At 28.8% G+C, this 14,946-nt stretch overlaps 1 protein-coding gene across 2 annotated transcripts in view; it reads right to left on the bottom strand.

Annotated features, from left to right (window-relative positions):
• The window catches only part of LOC100159237 (G1/S-specific cyclin-E), a 25,758-nt gene extending 11,984 nt beyond the window's left edge, over window positions 1-13,774 (bottom strand). Inside the window, exons 1-2 of one of the 2 annotated variants that reach the window (XM_008180817.3) lie at window positions 13,471-13,774; window positions 7,462-7,570 (exon numbers count right to left, since the gene is read on the bottom strand). The gene's annotated coding sequence lies outside the window, so the exon portion shown is untranslated. The remainder of the gene's footprint in view (window positions 1-7,461; window positions 7,571-13,470) is intronic. The other variant, XM_008180814.3, reaches the window with a different exon arrangement.
• Window positions 13,775-14,946: the final 1,172 nt, after the last annotated feature.

Raw genomic sequence — 14,946 nt, 5'->3', positions numbered from 1 at the left:
CGTGCATTTTGATAAAAATGCAGAATGATGCAGCGTCCTCTGTTGCGTGCCTCTTCAAAATGAGAGTAGGGGTACGCTAAAATTCCTGACAAATTAGTTGGGGTACTCCGTCCCCCTGCGTCCCCCCCCCAAGTCGAGCACTGGGTAAAATAAAATAAAATACACATGACGTGTGAAGAATACAAAATTTAAAATTCAAATGTTGATATAATTGATTATATCCGAGGAAAAATTCATACTAAAAATGTAATGATGATCATAATTTATAAGGTTGCATGTTGATTATTATTTATCAGTAAAACAATATGTATCACATTAAATATTTCATATATTTGTACCACAACAGTTCATAGAGTAAGATTATAATTAGTTTTTATCTTTATCAATACATTTTATACGTTTACTCGTAGCATTTAAGAATATGCAAGCCAAATAATTTTTTTTATGTTATTATTACTTAGAATTGCACACGAATGACGGATACTTTGCATGCTCTCCATAACACATATTATAATAATATACGTGTGTACACACAACACATTATGTAATTATAGGTACACTATATTATAAGCCATAACAGAGTTTTGAACACTATACTATTAATTCAATTTGCATAGATACTTTCCACATATATAATATATATATATAATAATACACCCAAAGGCTGACTCGATAGAAGTCAAGAACGTTTTAAATTTTGGAGAATGTTCACGGTCCTATAGTGCGTTTTAAAGAATTGTCCAATGATCAGATCCTCGATCGATTCGTATACTTTAAACTCGTCATTGGAACATAATATATATATCACATAGACCAGATGTCCGTGGCACTAAACAATGCGTTTTTGATACGTTTCCTGCATAAGAAATTGAACAGCATAATAAAGTCTGAACATTGCGCGCGTGCATTGAACAATATCAGTATTTCGTATATACCTACTACAGTACTACGCATATACAATAATATACACTATACGTGTACCTATATGTATATGTTTATATATAATACTCTCAGCTCCTAAAAATAACGCAAAATTACAATTTCAACCCTCCCTACACACAGAGTATGAATTCAGAGTCGGATTTTTCGTTCGCGTCCAAAAATACTATATTGCAATTCACCACCTGCGGGAGTCGACACGACGTGTCTTTGGTGCGCAGCTTAATTGTCAGGGGTCGCGTGCCCTAATCGTCATTACGCGCACAACGTGAAGTGTTTCCCCGCGCGAATTCACGCTTTCGGGCACATGCAGCTGTCCATGAGTACATATTATACATACACAAACCGGTGTAGGTACGCAGTAGTATATACACCAATAGCGAATAATAGTAGTGAATAATAATAATAATAAAAAAAAATACCTCAACCAAAACGAGCACTAGGCGAACTACTCGCGGCGGCGCGCACATTGTGTTGCAGGGTAACTCTAACATTATTTATTATAGCTATATTTGATGTTTTTCTGAAATGAAAGGGGTGAGTGGATAAAATATTAAATGTGGATATATATATATATATTATAAATAAAATTCTAAAAGCAGCACAGAGGAGGGCATTCAACTTGAAAACTATAGACCAGTTTAAGTACGAGTCGTAAATAGAGACGAGAGTAATATGTCGAATAGGTGTTCAGGTGTTCTCTTTGAAAATATAGTGTCTACAGACAGTATAGCGTAGTATACAAAAATGTTTATGTAAACATAACGACAAATTAATACCTTTTATATTTTATTCGCTTAGAAAGATGATATTATGATATAAGCTATTTGTTTTCGGCAAGTCACGATTGAATAAAATATTGATCAAGTAATTTTCTTATCTACAACTGCAACTATAGTATAAACAATTTATTCAGAAATTAATTATCAATAATTTTCTACATAAATAGATCAAAATTATGTTTTTTTAATATTAATAGGTAAATGTCTATGCAGCGTTATTTACTTATATTTATGAAAAAATAACCTTTAGTACGATTATAATATGAACTCCATAATATATTATAATCATTTACTATATATATTTTGTTGTTTAAATAATAATAATGTTATTGAATCATTCAAAAATATTGTTTCATTTACAATTTTTACAATACACAATCCTACTTTTAAACTTCTAATTAAATAATGGTTTCGAGTAGGTAGGTACATGATTTAAATAAAAAATATACTATTATATACAAAACTAGTTATGCCTTTAAAAAAACTATGCAGGGGTCATTTAATGTATACGTTGTATGTACATAACTACATGTATATAGTGCTTGATCAAAATCTTCCAGGTGTAACGTAGGAGAATACTAAAAAAGGGGTTGTACATATTATAGCATAGCTAACAGATGGATGCTTTCAATTCCGGTTCGACTTTTATCGGAACCACGACAAAAGACGGTCTACGACACTAGCCACATGTGTATGTGTCCAACTATATACAGTGTTAAATAGCCACTAGCTCTTTTTATTGTTTAGTTTGTACACCGCCTTTCATGGTTCACCGTATCTGTATTTGCATAAATTCTATAGAAGCTTGGTTCTGGCACGTGTCAAATTTAAAACGCTCCGCAGTTTTTCGCTATTAGAAATATTTTTTTTATTTTTATTTATTCGTTATTCATTATTACATGTGTATAATAACTGTTGTTTGACAGTATTCGTATAAAAAATAAAAATGAATAAAAGAACAATAAATGATTTTATATTATATCGTATATTTGTATACATTTTATCAAATTAAAAAAAAAAGCTTATTCAAACAACCACATCACGTCAGAGAGTATAAGAAATCGTGTGGTAAACAATAAAAATAATTTAGTTTAATAATTTCCAACTTAATAATAACAACAGCAGACATATCATATATCAATTGATAATACGTTGTTTATAATTATAGGGATTCAAATAATATATCCCATTGGCTATTACTGTATTATAATATATTTTATATCGATTAACAAAATATATTATAAGTATTAATATTACTAATTTGTAGTCAGTCTAAACTCTAAAGCAGTTAATTAAAATATGAAATTTAAAGAAAACAAAATGAATAACGGAAATGTTAATGAGATCCTTATTTATGAGTACAAACCGGTTTATATTTACTGTAAATTGGATACAGTCCCTTTGGTAATCAAGAAATGTTTCTATGGAAATCTATATAAATCACACATGTTGGAACTAGTAAAATCGGTTCTGTTGATATGTACGATTTTAAGAATCAGGAATTCTTTAATAAAGTACTTAACCAACATATAAAATAAAAATCATTGTACTTGTATATATTTTAGGTGACTAAACACCAACCTTTTTATGTATTTTTAACGCAAATGAATAAATAAAAGCTGAAACTAACACAACCGGTTTAATGCACTAACAAGGTTTACTATGTTATGGCAGATTATATTATGCATAAATATATTATAAAAAATGTACGCACACGTGCTTTTTAGAGGGTTATCGAACGAGGGTTTTGGTCAACCAAAGGGAGATATTATAGTAGATCTCTGCACCTGGTTCATATTATAGGTTTAAACTCGAAGGGATACTTTGGCGCGCTTTTCATTTTAAAATGATCATTAATGCAAAACAAATTTATAAAGACCAGGTATACTTTTCTAAGAAAACGTTATAATATGTGCTTGGTACTTTTCAAGAAGTATGTATTTAACTTACTAAGTATTTACTCAAAATTATATATTCTTCACATTTACATTTTTTACATTTTATTTTCAATATAAGAAAATGCAAATTCCAAGAAACGTTGGATTAATAATCGAAAAACATATGATATAAAATATTATACTAATGATATAATGGCTAATAATTTTGAGTTTATTTTCAAAGTGTTTAACTTCAAAATAAGTAATTTAAGCAATAATATTTTAAAATATACCGTACTTATATCTACGTATATTATAAAGTATATACCATTATATATTATATAACACAATAACAATTATCATTAGATTATCAATATAATCTACTTAATATTATTCCCATATTTCGACCATAATATTATAGTAAAATACTACTGCTGTGTTAAGAGGACACCATACCCCGCATGTGTTATCCCATCTTACAACTGTACACTGTACAGTATGACAAATTTACGTAAAACAGAACCAATTTTGTGTTGTTAGCTTTAATAATATAGTGAATCAATCTATTATCAAACTTAAAATTAAGAACATTATCTGTGTTTCAACCTTGGTTTTTTTATGATATGAAACTACAAAGCGAATTATGAGCATTTTTAATTTGCAATATTTTATAACTCTTTTTAAAGTGTAACTATCGTAAAAACCCAACGTACAAACTACGTACAGATAGTTCTTACCTATAAGTTTGATAATAAATTAATTCAAAGTTTAAATTTTAAAATGCACATAACTTGCTCAACAAAATTAAAATCTAAAATAAAAACTTGCGTGGGGCTTTGGATAATATTTTCACCTTTAAATTTAATAATAAAGCAATTCACTGTAATAGCCAAAAGGTACAAAAAAGTAAAAAGAATTCGGCTGAACGTTTAATTTACCATATAATGCGTTATTATTGCAGAGACAACACAATACCAGGCGGGTACCACGTCCTCTTAAGACGAAAATAGTATGTGGTTTTTCGCCAAGACTGATTTATCACGTTTATATGCAGCAGTTAATAAGCATTGATTAATAACTTATAAAATAATATGTATTTAAAACATTGTAGGTAATATAAAAATGCTAACTTCATCTTATAAAAGAGTCCAACAAAAACTGAACGAAAGAACACATAATGTTTATGTCTTTAAGTTTAATAATTTGTTAATTAACTCTACCATAAAAATAATAAGTGGCATAACCCAAATGTATTATTGTTTAATATATGTATACGTATATAAGATATACAGTTGTGCATTCTCATAAAACAAATCCATGAATATATTTTATTGTATTTAATTTTTTTAAATCTTATTAAAAATAAGTAAAAAATCATAAAAGATCAGAAGTAGAAAAAAAAAATGTTTTCAAGAAATAATAATATATATGACTAGTATTTCAAACGATACCCCAAGGTAATTTTTTTTACCTCTTTGGGTCACAAACGTCTGACCGAAGATTTACACCCGTTGCGACCGTTATTTTTCGAATGAGTTTCCTTTTGTATTCTAGGGGGAGACTAAAACCGATACCGACTGGCTTTACCGGAATACAAAAGGGGGAAGACGAACGTTTCCTTCCCGAAGGTTTGGGAGACCCTAGCTCATATGCACGAGTAAGACCCTACTCCAATATTTTCCCCATTTTTATGTTCAATGGAATGGTGCAGGGTTCGAAAACATTTGTATATACCTATATTTGTCAACCTCATTTCATGTGAACGATTTATAACCGATTTTTATGTGATATTCTAAATTCTTAATGAGTAAACCAAGTTTCAAATTATCAGTGCGAAATATTGGACTAGCAGTTAATCAATCGTTTTTAAATTATAATGTTTTATACAATTCCAAATTTATATTGTTTAAGGTGCGTCATAGCTTTTGAAATGAATGCTATAGATAAAATGAAATCAATCGATCTTCATTAATTGCATTAAATAATAGATAAGTAAATATTATTGTATATTGTAATTTGTATTATTGTATTACCTACTATAGTTGCTAAAATAATAAACAAAAAATACCGCTTTGTTGGTAAGTACTATTTACTTACTGTATTTTATATTATAAATAATAAAAAAATTGATTCTTTAATTTGTTCATAATTTCAAAAACTTATAACAATATTATAATACCTGTTTTCCTTAGAGTTTAGTACTTTTTACTTTACAATAAAATCACTAACCAGTAACCAGAAACATTATATTCGAGTGAAATATTCGTGGTGAATGAGCTAGTGGGGGCGTTTTCTACACGGCGTGGCAAATAATTGAAATGAATACAAGGAAACAGACAGGTATAGAGAGCCTATATAAAAGAGTTTATATAATAGATATATACAGGGCGCTTAAGTGGCAACAATGTAGCGGATCAATCGATTTTTCATTCTACAACAAGTGCGGTGGAATGTCCGCTGAGCGCATCCAAAAAAGAAATAAAAACCAGCACCAATTGTGGCCGTAATAAATTCGTCGGGTCACCGCTTGAACGAAACTGTAAAATGCAAGGCATAATAATATGTAACCTGTAAGAGTGTGGATTTTGTTGTTTTCTTTCTCTCTCTCGTTTTCTCTAAGGCTGAATCCCACGAGTGTTGTAATACCTGATTTGTCCATCGAACCGGCTATACCTTCGTTTTCTTGGTAGAGGTGAATAACACACATACACACACATATATATATACACGCGTATATGTGCGTGTGTGTGTATTGAGAGGGACAGGAAGCTGGACCACGTCGGTCTCACACGAAGAACATAACAGCTGTGCACAAGGTTACATATTATATAAAACTATTTGTATATATTTATATATTTTTTTTTGTGACGCTTAAAACACGCGCGAATCTACCGGATGGGGAACCACCTAGTATATTATATTTACCAAGGCCGAGTCCCGAGAGGTACATACAGTATCTACCTAGAATATATACATACCGCATGCATGCAAAAGTGGTTATTAATATTTTATAATATATTCAAACAAGACCAAGCGGGACCTTAAATAACAGTCATCAAACTGATGCCATCTTCCCATTTTTTGTCAAAATATGTATTGGATTTACTTTAATATCTAACAATGATTTAATGATAATATATCTCTGATATATCTAATCGATATGTCTAAGCTTGATAATTTATACAACGTAAGAAAATATAATATGATTCTAATTAAATTAACACCCACGAATATTAATACATAATCTATTGATATATCATACTAATAAAAGTAAATATGATTCGAGATATTTGTTGATAAGTGATATACCATATTTAGGGGAACTTAATGAAAATATAAATATTTTCCTATGTTTCCATATATAAATCAATCAAGAAATATGTTTATAATAAATATAATTTGTAAAACTCAAAACTACAAAAAATAGATAAATATTATTTATCTGTAGACTGCAAATTGCAATATAAAGAGAATAATTAAAAAAATATCTATATAATTCTTAATTACAATTTTAATTAATGACTATGTATTGCAATTTGGGAAGACTCAGATCACCGACCTAAAATGCCATTCACCCTAAACGATGAATTATTATATATTATATTTGATTTTACGACTGTTTTCCGCTCCATCACCAAACATAGCTGGAATCAGGACGGCTTCTTGATAAATCCAGACAAAAAAAAAATGGTAACTTAAGAATGCCGCTTTACGGGTCTTTTCATTCCCATATTGAAGGTCGACAACGAGAGAGGTGTAGAGATGTATATACACAATGAAAAAAATTAATAAATATAAATGGCCAAGAGGGGTCTAATAGAGAACAAAGAGAGGCAAGAAGGAAAAAAGAGAGAAAACCTTACCAGACCACCAGACACAGTTTATCACAATTATTGTCAGCTGATGTCCTCTGTAGTATAATAATATGTTGGTGTGAGTCTGACGTCACTACAGCTGTGACAGTTAAATACACTATAAAAGCAAAAACTAAATTAGATTGGCAGAAATTGTAATTGATAGTTTCCAATAATATAACAAAAATAAATAAATAATTTGATGGTTTAAAAAAGTCGTAACAATGTAAAGAAAATTAAAAATATGTATTTCGAACCCACACAATTCCACAAAAATAATAATATACAAAGTAATGAGTAATGACTAATGCTTTAAACAACGAGCACTGGTTATTACGTAAAAATGTTAAAACACTTTTCAGTTCATGAAATAATAATTTTTCACTGATACAAAAATATCATGAAGAAATTAACACATTCGATATAAACTAATGCGTTTATTTCTGCGTTTATTCAAAGCATTATCAAAAGACATAAAATGTTGGGTACAAATGTTACCGCCTCCTATATATAATAATATAATATATTGTATTGTATAGAAACCAGGTGAAATAATCTAGGTAAATTAAAATATCCCATTAATAGCTATAGACAATTTGGTTTCCATGAGAACAAACTATACCGGAAACTTTTTACAGTATCGGTGACATACCAAATTTCGAAGGCGTGTGAACGCGGATGCTGTATAATCAGGAGACCTTGGAGTATTTCTGTGCGCGAACCGTTTTAATAAAATAACACAATACCTACAGCAATAATAATTATACCTACATTCGAAAAGGGTAGTAAAATACACTGCTCTCTATTATTTGGTATTGCCCAGATGAAATAAACGGAAATTATCAACTGAGGGGTGAATAATAAAATTTTAAGCGCCAATATATGTTTACTTAAAAATGTAAATTGACGAGTACTGTCAGAGATATCGTATTCAGAATTTAATAATATTATACTTGTAGACCTTTGTTATTTAAATTTTAAGTAATATAAAAAGAATTACTGTGATAATCATTATTAGGCATGCAGAAGTCATAAAAAATATAATTTAATAATTATTAAAATAACGGGTACAATCATTTTAGAAGTATAAACCAAAGTGCAGGATACAGAGAAAGAGTTAGAAAGTGTGTTATCTACACATTCTACACTCATGTTTAGCTTCGATCATCCCGATGGGATACAATGTTAAATCACTAATTTCAATTTTAAATAAATGATTTTTTCATTGTTTACTTGATTTAGTTATCAATATTTTAAAATTTTAAGTGTATGTCAAAAAATATTAGTTATGATTTTTAAGAAAAATATTTTAGGTTAGTTAAGAATAAGATTTTCAAAGTTAGGTAATACATTTTTATTAATGTGGCGTTTCTTATAACCTGTAATGATATTACAATAATAAAACACATGTTATATTATTAAACCTAGGTATTAACATATTGGCTATTTGATACCAATGTTATCAGTTATCACTTATCACCATTAACCATATTTTTTATACAATTAATTCTATAATTCTATTATAATTTATAAACAATATGATGCATATTTTGATACTTAAAACAAGTATCAACAAGATATAAACAAGTCAATAAATGAATCCCACAAATTACATACCCATATTTGAGCTGCCTCATGACACTTACTTCTAAGTAATTTACTATACTAAGGACATACAGTTGATAGCAAATTTGTACACTATTATATTATTTTATGTAAAGTGTATTCTATTATAGTTAAACTATATTACATTAGTTACTAATGTTAATATATATATATATATATATATATGAATTATAAAGTTAATAAGTAATAACTGAGCCACTGTAACCTCTTACCTATGGCATTGGGTCTTGTAACCTAATTATTTTATTAAATTATAATTATATAACTGCATCAAGAAATGTGATTTCCATAAATTATATTTTTTTTTATACTTATTAGGCATTAGTGAAAAAAATAGTAAAATAAAGTAGGTACTGAAAAATAAGCAAGGAGTAGGATTTTTCAATACCATACAAATTTTTCCTGAATATAGATACACTTTTAAGTTTAATTCAAATAAAAATTCTTTTGAAAAATACTTGAATACCTATTGTATAAAAAAATATTTTACAGATGTAATACTTTTTTTTGTAACTCAATAAAAGTTTGTAGTTTTTATGTATTTGTTTTGTCAAACATACTCTTTTCAATCACGTACGCGGTGTTGGAACAATTTTAATATTAAGCAAGGCCATATTTAACTAATATATGTTTCTATAAATATTAATATCATACATATTTAGATTAGAGATATTCTATATCTCTCATACAACTATGAAAGTGCCAGGACTCTTCGCTATAAAGGTTTATTGGTTTATATACTATTATCATAAGTGGCGGTTAAATTATTTAGTCAAGGGGAGGGGGTGGATATGGCTCATTTTTTAACATGCACAATTTGATTATTAAAAATATAATTTATGGTTATCAGATTTTAAACATTGAAAAAAAGGTTATGGGAGATCTATCCATCGCCACTGATTAGTGATTATCATAATTTACTATGTTGAACAAATTATAATTTACTAATTATATAAAAAAAAAATGCAATAGTTCTATTAATACTATTAAGGGTGATTTATAATCACTCAACTTCCTATAATTTATATATAGGTAGGTACATTTAATTTCCAATGATAATACAATATGTTAAAATGTTATAGGTACCTACCTAACCTATTTAAATATTTTATATGCTTGCACTCTTAAGTATACATAATTTAATAAAAAAAGTATCTAATAATTATTTTAACTATTTAAGTTCAGCATAAAGAAAGCATTGTAAATTGTACTAACATGTTGTAAAAAATTATTAAGAAAATTAATCTAAAATTAAGTTATTATAAATTATTATAGAATATTAAGATTAAATTATTATAAATACATTTATGACTACCGAACTTATGGTAATAAATGGCTGGTAAATCTTATAATCGTAATAGTATTTTTGGTATTTAGAGGTAGTTTAAGGCTGATGAAAATATATACTCGGTATTTTGGAAAATCAATTCAAAATTAAAAAAGTTATACAATAGAAAATTGTATACCTAGGTAATAAAATTTTTTTCTCATTTTAAACCGATAGCAATAGAGGATTGTATTAATATTTCTGCCTTGATTTTATTTATTTAATTGTATGGCATTGCCTTGATAATCTAGCCTTTGTCATATTAACACTAAGCCAGTGCAACAGTAGTGGTTTAATACTTTACCCACATGTTAAAAATGATATAAGTATACAAAGAAAAACTTATTAAGTTAACTTACAATTAAAATGATTATACATAAGTAAATAAAAATTCAAATAAATATAATTAGGAAATACAAAAAAAAGTAGTTCATTAAGTTTTATAAACAACAAAAAGTTATTAAATAAGTTGAATAGGTAATAATTCCTTTTTTATTTTTAGTTCATAAAAAATATTTGTTTTTTATCAAATAATATTTGTATATTATACACTATCGAAACAAGTTTTTATTATAATTTTTATATTTTTTTCAATTAGATACCTACAGGCTACAAGTTTTTCCATTTATGTATTTCTATACTCAACATTACTTAACATAGGTAATATTGATTTTTAATTAAAACTTGATACTTATTAGTTTATTTACTATTTAATTAGGTATTCAAAATTATAAATTTGTATTAATACTTTATGTGGGTAATACATTTAAACTAAAAAAAAAAACCAATTTTTTTAAATTAAAGAATTTAAAACTACCATGATAAATACTAAATTATTATAGACTAAACTATACCATAAATTCACAAAAATAATTAATTTTTTAACTAGTCATTAATTTAAATCTATTTAATGATACCTATTAGGTATTAAACCTATTATTGATTTAATAGGCTATGTATATATTTTATAGGTATTGATAGTATAAATGAATGTATAATTTGATTAATTATTATCAATCATATATTATTTAAGATGTAACTAAACATAAATTAGCTAAATGTTGTTTAGATGTATATATGGATAACATTTGACTATAATAATTATTATAATTTGTTACAACATTGTGCTGTGCTGTAAGGGCCAGTTTTACCATCTCTGATTAAAGTTAACCGGAGTTTAATCGGCCGAATTTGACCGGTTAAATATCTGTTATCAGCTGATTTAGCTTAATCGAAGTTTAACCGTAGACGGTACAACTGGCCCTAAGAGTATCTACATATTTTATCAAATAATAATAATAACTATAAAACAGTAAAAAGAAATAAGGGAATTTAAAGCAAATTTATTTGTTTAAAAATACTAGATACCTACATCAAATTACTACTACATTCATTATTCAATTAAAAACATACATTTTGAATTCAATTTAACTATTTAGAAAAAATAATTCAAACATAAAATAAACTTAAACCAAATTAATGAGGCTTCAATTTAAATTACTTCATAACTAATCGCCAAACCTCATGCACTTATTGTTCACCACTTTTAACATCTTGATTTTATGAAGAAAGTTTTAGCACTTAGGATTATACTTTTTCCCACAAGAGAAATTGTCGCGGGCCAAACAAAACGCAACACCCCGTCATAGGGGAACTGGTTTCAATAGCAGAGAGATGCACATAACCGGCATGTTATATTGTGGGACAGAGTATTAACTGTACTGTGAAGAATTGAAAACTTAAGAATACTTGGATGATACATAAAGGTCTTATGTCTTTAACTTACATTACCTTATCTAAAAGCTTAATTATTAAAATACATTACACTAGGTAGAAACTTAAAAAATCAATAAAAAAAAAATAGCATTGAATCATAGACTTTTTTAAACTTAAATTAGTCCCTTCTAAATGTGTTGTAAGTTCTATGTAACTGTGACTTCTAAAAAAGTTTATACTGCTTAACAGCTTGAAAGCCAAGTAAAAAAATGTGTTATTGAAATGAAAAATTTATAAATTCAATTAATTTTTAAGGGGTACTAATTTAGAATACCTATACCTCGACCTATACTAACTGCTAATGTCTCAAAGATTTCCTTAGTTGATAAAATGTATAATTAACTTCATTATAGTGTAGGGAACTTCTCTTTCTTTGAATTTTTAATTAGAAGTGCATCTATGCAAATATATATTTTTTAAGCAAATTCAACAACTAACCCAATAATCTCTCTTGAAATCTATTTAAATACAATAAACTTAAGAGACATTTATATATTATATTATATTATACCTATAGGGTCTATATCTATGAGTTATAAGGAGTAAATATTAAATGAGGTACCTATATAACATTATATAAGTACCTAATACTATTTTGTACTTCATTATCATGTTACAAATTCTTAATTATGTGACCACTCAATAATATACATATATATATAAATAACATAATGTATATTGTATATGTGTATGTATTAACACATGTTTTACCAGATAGACATAACATTTTTTGTCAAACAATATAAATCATGAGTCATCAAACGGAAAAGAACCATTAAGTTTTCAACACACGGGGTACAAGGCATGGAAATTACTGAATTAGGTATGGCTTTAAATATAATATTGTCCATCTATAACTAGGTATTTAAATGTATTTTGTCTATCTCTGATCCCAATGTCCCATAGCCAAGAAGGTTGATTTACCTAGTACTCACTAACTAGTACCTACATTTATAAGTATTACCTACACAAGTTTTATAATTAAAAATATTATTTTCAACAGCTATAAGAAAAACAACCCCCAAAGCACAGGTCACCTATATAGGTCGATGACCTTCAGTCACAGGAGTTGAGAACGTGTTATACTTGTAAAATGTTTGACGAGTACAGAAGGTAGGAATCACGTGCGAAACCTACCCCATAACAAACATTCCCCTCACCTGGTGACAATAACACGACTATTGCTAATAACAGCATATAATTTTAATAATAATAGCAAATATCTAACATAACCACGTTCAACCGTCAGGGTACACAAAATAATATTAAAATATTGTGTATATACTCACAGCAAACGAGACGAATGGCACAGGGACACACTCGTGCTAAAATAATGGCGTTGATCGAGACGTGGCCGTTGTCAAAGGTCTTTTAATCTAGCATGCGTCAGCGAGGATATGAGTATATGACCTGTTTGTCGTGCCTGCGTCACAATCGGAAAATACCGCCGTCGTCGCCGACCTCCAGCTCGCAGAACGAATCGGTGGTCTTTTTCTTCTTTTCCTCTCTCGCTCACTCTTCCTTTTCCTTTCCGCTCAACAACGGTTGTCGCACTCGTTAACGCGGCAAATCAGCTGTGCCTGGGCGCCGCCGTCCAAAATATATACAATAGTATATTAATATCACGATATTACGTGATACGCACTGACCGAAAACGCGGGAACCAGACACTAGTCATGCGCGGCTAGAGAGGCGCCGACGTTCCACGATGATAACGTTGCTTGTTGTTGTTATTATTATTATTATTATTATGCGTTTGTGCCATAGAACCGCGTAATGTACCGCGTTTGCGGTGGACGTGCATGGAGAGGAGAATAATATCACGCGGGAGAACACTGTCTGGTCGGCGTCGTCGTCGAGCGCGGGAAAACCCGAAGAGCGTGCCCTCCAAAAATCGCGGTATCCGGAACGTATATGCACCCCTCCCCAACAACCTCCCTTTACAAGGGCTGTCGCCGGCTTCCTCGATCTGCAGATGGCAATGCACCCCCATATTCGATATACTGTAAACATACCTATATATGTATAATATAATATATTGGTACCTAGTTACTTACAACTATATACCGCAATAATAGCATATTATAAATTAAATAGTACGATACACGACCCCTCTCCGTTGTTGAAACTCAAAAAAATATCCTGGCAGTACAACCTGGTACATTATATTCTATACAGATTGATTCACCAAGCATGCTCAGTGCTCACTCCCCGTTTTTTCTGGAAATTATTTAAATTATAATTGTTGGAACTTTTGAATAAAGGTACTCAATGAACATTTTTTTTAAATTCTTAAAATTTGTTGTGTCCTGTGCTAAACCAAACTTCTGTTTACAAAATTGTATGTGATGGATATTTATTTTTCAGAAAAATTTGTGTATTGGACTTAAAATTCGAATATTAGTTTTTGAGTTATTTAACTTTGAGTCCATTATGGACCTATTATCATTAGTGGGTACATCTTAGTATCTGCCAAACCCATTATCATAATGAGTTTTGAGGATTTGAGGGCTAAAACATTTGTATAACAATTACATGATGATTAATATTATTAATTTAACAACATTGATAGTTTGTAAAAATGGTCCAAGTATAATAAATATTACATAGTTCCAATATTACATCTGTCTTATATTTTTGTAAAACCACTTTTAAGGCGCCTGGTGGCTGGTGCCAGTATAATTTTGTACAATAAATACGTTCTACAGGAATAATGACTCTGTTCTGAAGAATGAACCAAATTTAATAATTTTTTTTTATTAGAG

Source organism: Acyrthosiphon pisum, chromosome A1, assembly GCF_005508785.2.
Source record: "Acyrthosiphon pisum isolate AL4f chromosome A1, pea_aphid_22Mar2018_4r6ur, whole genome shotgun sequence".
Taxonomy (NCBI): domain Eukaryota; kingdom Metazoa; phylum Arthropoda; class Insecta; order Hemiptera; family Aphididae; genus Acyrthosiphon; species Acyrthosiphon pisum.
This window is presented reverse-complemented; position numbering and strand designations above follow the sequence as displayed.